This window comes from Octodon degus, unplaced genomic scaffold, assembly GCF_000260255.1.
Source record: "Octodon degus isolate 3935 unplaced genomic scaffold, OctDeg1.0 scaffold00424, whole genome shotgun sequence".
NCBI lineage: Eukaryota > Metazoa > Chordata > Mammalia > Rodentia > Octodontidae > Octodon > Octodon degus.
In genome coordinates this window covers 78,923-89,580 of record NW_004525000.1, presented here as the reverse complement: position 1 = coordinate 89,580, position 10,658 = coordinate 78,923, and the positions used below count along the sequence as shown (strand labels likewise).

Below are 10,658 nucleotides of genomic sequence, written 5' to 3'. Positions count from 1 at the left end.
TTTTGCAGGGTATAGTAGTCTGGGCTGGAATTTGTTTTCCCAGAGGACTTGAAGTACTCTGCTCCATGCTCTTCTTGCCTTCATAGTTTGTGAAGAGGAATCTGCCATTATTCTCGTGGGTTTTCCTTTAAATGTGATCTGTTTCTTTTCTACAGCAGCTTTCAGCATATTGTTCTTGGGCTGGATTTCTGGGATCTTGACTATTATTTGTCTCAGTGTATTTTTAATTTGGTTGAAGTTATTTGGCATTCTGTATGCTTCAGTTACCTGAGTGTCAGATTGTTTCCTCATATTTGAGGAGTTTTCTGCTATTATTTCTGCCCATATTCTTTTTATATCATTTTTATTGACTCCTTCTTTCTCATTGATGCCTATTAGTCTCATGTTGTTCATCTTTGCATCGTCCTGCAGAGGATGAATTACTTTTTCCTGTATTCTGGTTGTTTTTAGCAGGTCTTTTCTTACTTTTTCCCTAGCTAGAACAGCGTCTTCAAGATCTGAAACTATCTTCACTTCCATTCAAACGGTTTTGCAAGCTTGTGTGTGAAATTTTAAGTTCCTGTATATCTCTTGGACTCAGCTGCATGGAATCTATTTCTCTCCTGTGTCGCTTTTCTGATCTCCTCTATTTTTTTAAAATCAGTGTCTTTTCTTTCTTTCTTTCTTTGTTTCTTTCTTTCTTTCTTTTTCTTTTTTTTTTTTTTTTTTTTTTTTTTGGCAGAACCAGGGATAGAACTCAGGCCCTTGCACTTGCCAGGGGAGCGCTTATTCCACTGAGCCATCTCCCCAGCTCCTAAATCAGTGTCTTCTTGAGAAGCAGTTATTAATTCTTTCACTTCAGAGATTATTTCTGATCTGATTTCCTCTATGTCTCTGCATTTGATTCTTTACTTCAGACGCTATTAATTCAGAGATTTCTTTTTTTTTATTTCAGAGGTTATTTCTGATATGAGTTCCTCTCTACCTTTCTGCTGTTGTTTCTTTACTTTAGATGCTATTAATTCAGACATTTCAGCTGTGTTAGTGTCTTCTGCCCTTCTTCTTGGTGGGCTCGGGACCTGAGATTGCATTTTGCTCCTTCTCTTTGTCATTTTGTATAGTACTGTCCTCTGACTTTTCGTGTAGAGCTTTGGTGCATTTATAATCTTAGCACCAACTAAAATTTGGATGAAGATCTACTAAGTTTGAGTTCATCCTGTTATGCCTGTCTTGGGTCTGGGTACTGTGCTCAGCTCCTTCCTGCTGATGCCCTTGGAGTTGAACCTCTTGTGCCCCTTTGGCAAGATGTTCTGCTCCTGGATTAGCTGGGTGGTTTTGCAGCATAGTCTCTCTGCAGGGACTTCAGCTGCAGAGTTTCACCCCAGGCCTGTATGCCAGGCCTGGGTTGGGTCTGGAGGGTACCCAGGGGTGCAGAAGAGCACAGAAGCTCTCCCACACATTCATTGGGCCTGGGCTTGGGTGGGTCTGGATGGGTCCCAAGTGCATGGCTTTAAATCAATTTATACGGAAAATCATTTCTCTTCATCTAATCTGAAGTTTACTATTAAATAAGTACACATAGATTAAGTCAAGGTAGATATAAAAGTATCACGCAGAGCAATAGTCCAAAGTTATTAAAAGAATAAAATAATAGATCTCTAACTCTTATATCTCTAACTCTGACATTTCAGTAATAAAGGAATACTAGTGTTGTATATAAATTTATTACATATTACTATCATATATAAATATAACTACTACTTTTTACAAACATTTCTAAGATGATGCTCTAGTTTATTAAATTAGTTTTATTTTATGCACTCTGTGCAATAGCTTAGCATGTGTTCAAGAGTATTGTTTTATAGGTCCTGCTTTACCTTGGTCTTAACCATCCAGCAGAAAAGTATAAAAATGAAATATAAGAAGTAAAGCCATGTTGTTATGTTGAGCTGTAGGAGACTCAGGTCAACAATTTCTGGCATTGCCAGTCAAGCAGAAGACCCAATACTATTATGGGCTACTGGACTCCTTTAGAATATTTTACTGAGTTTACACACCTATAATATTCAAATAATAGAACTTAACGAAAAAGGGCATACAGATTAATGTCCGTTTTGTATCTGTGTATTCAAAGTGGTTAGGATAGGTATATAGTGACATTCTCTTAATGAATAGAGCAATTTTTTCTGATGGTGTTTGTAAATAGGATATCATGTCCGCATCTTGTACAGCAATTAACCACTAGGAAGAATGTATGCAATGTGTGCATTATTGAAACTGTCCTACCAATTTGATTTGAAACTGTTTCATTGCTATTTGTTTATCAATAAAATTGTGGGGGGAAAAAGAGTATTGGTTTATAGAATCTAAGTCACTGGAGCCAAAGAAGAGAGAATTTTTGATAGGTCAATTGCTTTACAAAGTAATCCTCTGAACAATGTACGAATAGATCTGCTTCTCCACTTTGCTGCTGGTAAATGGTTTTATATTTTTTTTATTTCTGCTAATTGGTAGGGTAAAATTTGCCACACTATTTTATAGCATTTCTTGTCAATGAATATGAAGAATGTTTAACCCATTTATGTACCTTTTTTTATGTACTTGTCCAGAACTCTGCTCAGATCTTTTTTCCATCTATCTATTTGGTTCTTTAGGTGTTATTGTATAAAGTTGTTACTTTTCAAGTGTTAAGGAAATTTGCCACAGCTAAGAAAATGAATACTAAATGTTGTCCCCCTTTCTGTGTAGCCTTTGTGGTGTATTTTTCTCCTTTATTTTGTGGTACTGCAAATTGAACTCAGGATCATGCACTTGTCTGGCAGGCATGATGCCCCTGAGCTATTTCCTCAGGCTTGTATTTTTCCCCTGATTGAGTAAAACATTGTCACTGATATCTATATCTATATATCTATATATCTATATATCTATATATCTATATATCTATATATCTATCTATATCTATATCTATATCTATATGTCAATTGTATCCTCTATGGCTTCTAATTTTTGGTACCTACATCCAACAGGCCTTCCAGCATTGTGAAAACATTCACCTGCTTTAATGAGCTTACAATTTCTTATTTCTATTTTAATATTTGAATCTCCTAAAAATATCAAGTTTGAAACATGAGAACCAATTTTTTCCCAAAATATCCATTCATCCCCATAAAACTTTATGAATACTTCGTGCTTTACCATTGATGTGAGACTCCACCTTTATCAAACAAGTTTCAGAATAAATTTATCCTCATTCTTCACTCCTTATTTTATTCCACTAACAAAATTAATACTTACAAACTTGATAGCATTCTAACGAATGCTTGGATGTCCTATGCATTTCTGGTTCTACACAACAAACATCTCAAAACTTAGTGGCTTATACAATAATAGTCTATGACTTTTCATGATCCTGTGGATTGGGAATCTGGAAAGCCATTCTGTTGGTCTTTCCTATAATCACTCAACTGCAGTTATCTATCAAGTCAGTAGGGAATGGAGGGTCATAGGAGTCACTCACAAATATGGTGACAGGCGCTGACTATCCACTAGGATGCCTTAGTTCCTCTCATGGATTTCCATTCCCTAGATTATGCCAGGCTTCTTAATATCCAGGTGGTCACAGAGTTCAAAGAAGAAAACACAGTCTTCTGCTCTCCTCCACATTTATTCAGGTCCTCTTGGATGAAGCAAGTCATATGGTCATCTTGAAAATACTTAGCATTTGATGAATGAAGGGACAAAAAAATCATGGCCTTTCAATTCTACAAACCAGCTATTAAACAGCTTCATTTCTACTGTTTTATTTGTACTTTCTCTTATTCTTAATTGAAATTACTTGTAGTGCTCATAATTTTTTACATATTTTTCTATCCAGAAAACTATCTTGAGTAAATTAATTAGGTCTAAAATTTTTCTCTGTCTAAAATATATTTTCAATCATTGTTACATATTAATAGACATAATTCATTGATATTTCTTGCTATACATTATTTATATTTTATTTATATAAGACAAAATGTTAAATATGATTTATATTATGTGTTCTGAGGTCAACATATTATTAATTTTATCCTATTTTATTATTTTCTAATTATCCTTTTGTTAAAATTGCCTGGCTTATTTTAATGTTTTTCATCACTAATCACTCTTAAACTAATCCTCACTGAAGATTTATTCTTCTATTTCCATAAAAGTCTACTTTATTCTTATTTCTTTGTTATAATACCAATATTATATTGTGCACTTTACTAATATTTGTAGTTTTCTGGTTTGCATTTGCTCTGTGAAGTTTTTGAATTTAATTTTCCTAACTTCTGGAATGCAATATGTTCTACGTCTAAAATTACTATTTTTTTCATCCCAGTGATGTTTTCCTGTATTATACATAAGAATACTTTCTCTTCCATTTGTGGGGTTCTTTACCTGCCAAATGTTACTATTGATTTTGTTGGATTTTTTCATTTTATTTTTAATTTTTTTGTACTAGAGATCAAACTCAGGACCTTGTCCTTGCCAGGCAGGTGTTTAAGTCACTGAGCTACCTGACCTACATAATTTATATATTTTCCTGCTTCTTAAATCTTAAAAGTCTTTTTATATTTTGGTTAGACAATAATATTTCTGATGTCTATACTTTTCATTTTGTCTCATGCTGTTTTGTGTCTATTATTTGATTACTCATTTCATTGACTTTGGTTCTTAATTACTTATTCCAAAATATGAAGCACTTTGGAAAAAATTTTTTTCTAAACATTTTTTTCCTCTAAACTAAATTCTTCATCTATTTTTTCTTGATGTGTTTTTCTCCTTTTCTTTAGTACATTCACATTTTTAATATATTACATAGTAAATGATAAATAGTAATTCATAAATAGTAATAGTATTCATATATATACAATCATAGCAATTCTTAATGAAAATTGACACATCACAGATATAGTCGAAACTTGACATTTTCTTCTCTTAAATATATGATAGAAGATACATTCATGGGTCCACAAGACCTTGTCTGTGTGTACTTATATCTTAGAATTCATACTGTATTGAAATTGCTTATTTCTACAGTATCTTTTCATTATATCATTTCTGTTTAAAGGACTCTTGGTATCAATTTGCAATAAATAAACCCAGGGGCTTATTAAAAATTTGCATGCTTGAATTCTTCCCTGCATGTACTGAATGTAAATTAGTGAGGATGAATATAAGGAAATCTGCATTTCAAAGTCAAGTCTTGGGTTGTGCTTGAAGGTATCTTGTTCATCTCAGGATTTGTAGTGTCCAATAATAGAGTAAGAGCTCATGATATCTGTATTAGATAATGAAGTAATTAAAGTTACAATTGTAGCATATATATATATTGGCCAAAGAAAGTGAGTTCAGGAGTTAAATTGCAGTTTTTTCCCACTAATTCCTAGACTAGTGAAACACTGCAGTGTTTTATGAAGTCCTCCTGTGAGTGTTCTTTGGTTTGTCTATAGTCAGGATCATAAAATTATTTCAGTGAAGCAGGAAAACCTCTCGTCTGATGAAAACTTTGAACTAAAAATGCTTTACTTTCAATGCCTTATAAGTGATTGATAATTTTTTTGGCTACAGAAGTATATTACCAACAATCAACTACTGATAATCTCTCACAAATTTAGATTTGGCAGACCCCTTCACTTAGTTGGAACACAGAGGACTTGATTGCAGGAATCATAATGCTATGAAAAACATTGGCACTGGTGTCTCCCAGATCTATGCTTGAGTCTCATACTCTTGGGAGTTCATTAGATTCCCATGAGCTGCTATAAAGATACAAGAGATTATGCATGTAGACAAATAAGCATGGAGTATGTACTCATAGATAATGAAAATTATTTTACATATTATAAATGATTTGATAAAGTGGGAATAAATAACTATGCTCGGGCTACTATGGTTTAGTAATTATGTCTATACAAAGACATTTATGCATAAAATATTAGACTGATAATGAATAAAAATAATTAAAATATGAAAATATCTTACATAATAAACACTTGGAGAAATGAATAAAAGAAATAATAGATATCCAAATTTTCCCATCAATATGTTTCTAATTAAAAGGATTCTTGGAATTATGAAGTCCTTTCCAAGTGTTCAGCAGGAAAGGAGGGTGTTGCTTAACTTGGCAGAAGACCTTGTTCTCTCCAAGGAGAACAATCAGAACATCAATCAGACGCTAAATAGGATATGTCAAGATTTCAGAAGCATCAGACCACAGGAGCCTTATTAACTTGAACATATAAATGACAATGATCTCATTAAGGAGATGAGAGAAACTTTAGAAACAATCTCCACATCACTGGAAAGATGAAATTATACCATCCTTCTTTGCCTCAGTTTGGCTGGGGATGTAAGTCTTGCTTAGTGCTACAGTTTCCATTAAACACACAAATTAAAAATTTGAAAAACTTTGATAAATTGTTCTATAAAATTTGAATGTCTAATAAACCTTTGTCTTTGTGAACCAATCTGGTAACTGTTTGAGGTATCTTCCTAGGAATTTAGCCTAATATTTATAAAGATTTCTTAAATTTGTATTTATTTTTATCAATGCTACTTCACCATTAAATATTAGTGCTCGGTTTGTTGAAGTTTTCTTGGGGGGGTAGTCTGTTGTTGTTGTTGTTGTTGTTTATTTGCTCATTTGCTAGTACTAGGGATCAGACTGAGGCCTGGTACATGCTGGCAAAGCACCTATCGCTGAGCTATATCCTCAGCCCCCCATTAGGTTTTAATAGGGAAGCAATTATGTAGTCATCTGTTAGATTAGATAAACATTTTCTTTTATCCTCTAATAGAGAGAACCAACGTTTTCAGTTTTGGTTGAATTCATACAGACACTCGATCCAGAATAATTTTTCTTCTTTCACCATGAAAATTTTCATTCCTCAAAGGACACCAGTGAGCAATGCAGTGGCCAGTTACTAGGGTCACTGTGTTCTGTGACATCATTCTGACCTTTTACCTGCTCTTGGCTTCCACTGAGCACATCAATCTGGCAAGAACATTCCCCCGCAGAGACTTTCTCTTGCTATCACCCATGTGTCCTGGCAAGAATGGCTGACAGACTAAGGGTAGTGACACGGAAGCATATTCTTTTAATAAAGTAACATGTGTGTCTTTCAAATACATAGATCATCCCTAGTTTTGAAATTCATCTACTTAACTAAAACACACACTATGTCTTAATAAACTGGGCTGGAAAGTAGGTACTAAGAAGCAAAGTTTCTTAGCTGTACTAAATTTATGCCCCCTCCAATTTATTCTCAAATCAGTTTTGACTTAGATGAACAATGTTAAATTTAGTGTCTCTAGTTGAGCGTATTTATTCATTGTATATGTATGCCTTATTTATGATTTTATAATAATCACAATGTCATTTATGGAGGCTAAGCACCATATTAAAGTCACTATACATATAATCACATTGTTTGTGTCTTATCTTTTGTTATACTAGCATTAAACTGACTGTGTTTATTGAATGAATTGAGTAAATACATAAATTAAGGGGGCCAGTGAGATAGCTCAGCAGACTAAGCGATTGTTTAGGCAAATGCAAGAACCGGGCTTCACCCCCCAGTACTGCATGCCACACCAGCCCTGCCCCCAGGTGCACTGAGTCAGTGACCAAGTCCAGGCATGGTGGCGCATGCCTGTAATTCCAGCACTGAGGATGCTGAAAACAGAAGAATTACTATGAGCCCAAGATGTGTAGTGAGACCCTGTGCCAAATACATAAATTAAATACATGGATTAAGATACATAAACTTGATTTCAGACTGTTAATATTTCTCATTTGATCCTAGCCAAAAGGCTGAGAAACAATTATTAATATTTCTCAAAGTACAACTAACAATGGGTTAATTTTTCTAAAATTAGCATTGACTTTTATTAGATATTTATTGCATAGCAAGCACTGTTCTGAAATTCTAATGTTCTTAAGACTTAAATTATTAATTATGTACTATATGTAGTATTATCATGACACTTTTTGTGAGAATGAGGAAACTAAGGCAAAGATTAGCATTTAGATTAAGCTGTTTTCTCACAGTGATAACTTTCATGTGAAGTCCAACTAAGATTATTAACTCAGGTGGCCTGGCACAAGAGTATCTTGATTAACTGGAGTGCACAATCCTGCTCCCAGAGGCAAAATGGATGACACTTAGAAAAATATCATAGGTCTGTGATGTCAACAACTATTATCCCAAGTCTCAGTGAGAAATAAAGGAAAAACCCTAGCCCAGACCTCTTCCCACAAGCAGATTTGGCTATGCTCCCCAAAGAAGAGGAAGGGTATGTTGAAACATTCAGCAGCTGAAAAGAATATGTATTCAGGAGTTATTGGGTGAAACACTCTGCATATGTCCACTAAAAATAAAAAAATTAAGGTTTATTGAAAATAAGCATTAATATTCAATTATTTGTCCAATACTAAATACCTCTATCCATTAATCTGAACAACAGATTTGATGAACAACAGATTGTACATAACGCCCGTTGTTAATTTGCTATTTTTGATTTGAAAATATGTAACATGTGTATTGTTTTAAGTTGCTCTGTTTCTGTCTCTATTTCTGCTATTTGTTCTTGTTTTTGTTTTTGCTCCTCAAAAGTGAAATAAATTAAATTTAAAAGAAACAAAAAGCAAATATATACATTATGTAAGTACCCCCACAGTCAAGATACATACAATTCACTCATGCTCTTGGTAGTCATACTATCACATTTCATTACTGACATAACCAAACAAATCCAGCCTTTATATACTTCTGTCTTCTACATCATTGTAATATTTTGATTTTTGTTTTTTGGTGTGATGTTTTTGCGTTTCATCAGTGTGTTGTGCATAACAGTCATTTCTTTGATTTGCTGAGTAGTTTTTCATTGTATAAATGTGTGACAGCTTGTTTTTTCATAACCACTTAGTAGTTATTTGAGTTTTTTTTCAGCTTTGGGGGATCATGAATAAAGCCACTGCAAAGATTTACCAAAAAAAGAAAAGAAAAGAAGAAAAACAAACAAACAAACAAAAATTCAGCAAATCCCTTAGAAAATGGAATCCATACCCAGCTGATCTGAGAAGTAAACAGTAGTTACAAAACCCAGTGTATGGGGAGATGGTTCAGTGGAATAAGTGCTTCCCTGGCAAGCACAAGGGCCTGAGTTCAATCCCCAGTTCTGCAAAAAAAACCAAAAAATAAAAACCACTTTCACAAAACCCAGTGTATATGAGTTTGCCTTTTCACAGAATTGGAACCAATAGTGTTGATGGGGGAAGAAACAAGCCCATTTCAAAGGAATTAACTGGGCATAGTTTTGATTTTTCCTAAAAATGACAAGGCATTTAGGGATTAGACTGATAACATGCACACACACCTATCAAAATTTGTAAAACATTCTAATGTCATCCACACTCTGATCTTTGAAATACAGCATTTGAGAATAAATGTAAATTGTCTTAATTTGAATAAACTGGACTCATATTTGAAGACTATACATATCAACAATTTATGATAGAGTTTGGAAAGAATACCACTCTACAGAGATCTCTGAAGGAGGAAATTTCATGCAAATGGTTTGCAGTCATCTTAGGGAGTGGTTACATGTTACACACTACAGCTTATTTTTTTAAATGTCCTTTCCTTTCCTCCTCCTGTAATCCCCTTATCCCCATTTTCATTTTTGTTGATATTGTTAATCTTAGCCATGTTATGGCTTATAACATTTACATTCATTGAGGTTATTAGGTTCCTACGCACAACATAACTTTATTCTACTTATTTCCTCTTTCCTTCTACACTGTATTTGCCTTTGTTTCCTTGGGCTACTTTCCTATTGTATAAGGATATATATATATATATATATATATATATATATATATGGAAGAATTTAAATTATGACTGTTTACAGGTGGCATGATTCTCTACCTATAAGATGCAAAGAACTCCACCCAAAAGCTCTTAGAATTAACAACCAACCAGAAATGTAGTAGGATACACAGAAAAAAAAATAGGAATTTGTGTATACCAATATATTGAAACTCATTAGAAAGAAATTACAACAGCAATACCAATCACAGTACTTCACAAAAAATGAAACATCTAGAAATTAACCTAACCAAGTAAGTGAGTTTGCACTGTGGCAGTATCATAGCCAATGAGGTTTATCCAAGACATGATTATTGATAATTGAAAGCTTTTCCCTAATCAAGTAAGTAAAGATTCTTCTACAATAATTTAAGAGCATTTGAAAACATTTAAAGAAATCACCTGAGTTACAAAGATTTGTGGTTGGCATAATTCTCTGAATCACCACCTATATTAGAAAAACTATAATAATATGGAAAATTTTAGTTAATTATAGTCATGTGCACATAAAATATTCTATAGCTAGTACAAATTGTTGTTTAACAATATAAATAAAATATTAAAACACATACTTATTGGCATATTTATACAAATGTATAATTTATAATATGAATATCAATAAAATATTCTAAATTTAGTATAAATCATGTACCAAGAATATTTACATTAATAACAATATAAAATGTTTTGATACTACCTCAATATAAAAAAGAAAACAAAAAATGATCTATTATGCCCTCAAATTTATAAAAGAGAAAAAACATACATAAAAGAATTGGTACC

General features: G+C 33.2%; 1 pseudogene; it reads left to right on the top strand.

Moving 5' to 3' along the window:
• The first annotated feature begins 10,135 nt into the window (after window positions 1-10,135).
• Window positions 10,136-10,262, top strand: LOC111814688 (annotated as a pseudogene).
• The last annotated feature ends 396 nt before the right edge of the window (window positions 10,263-10,658 follow it).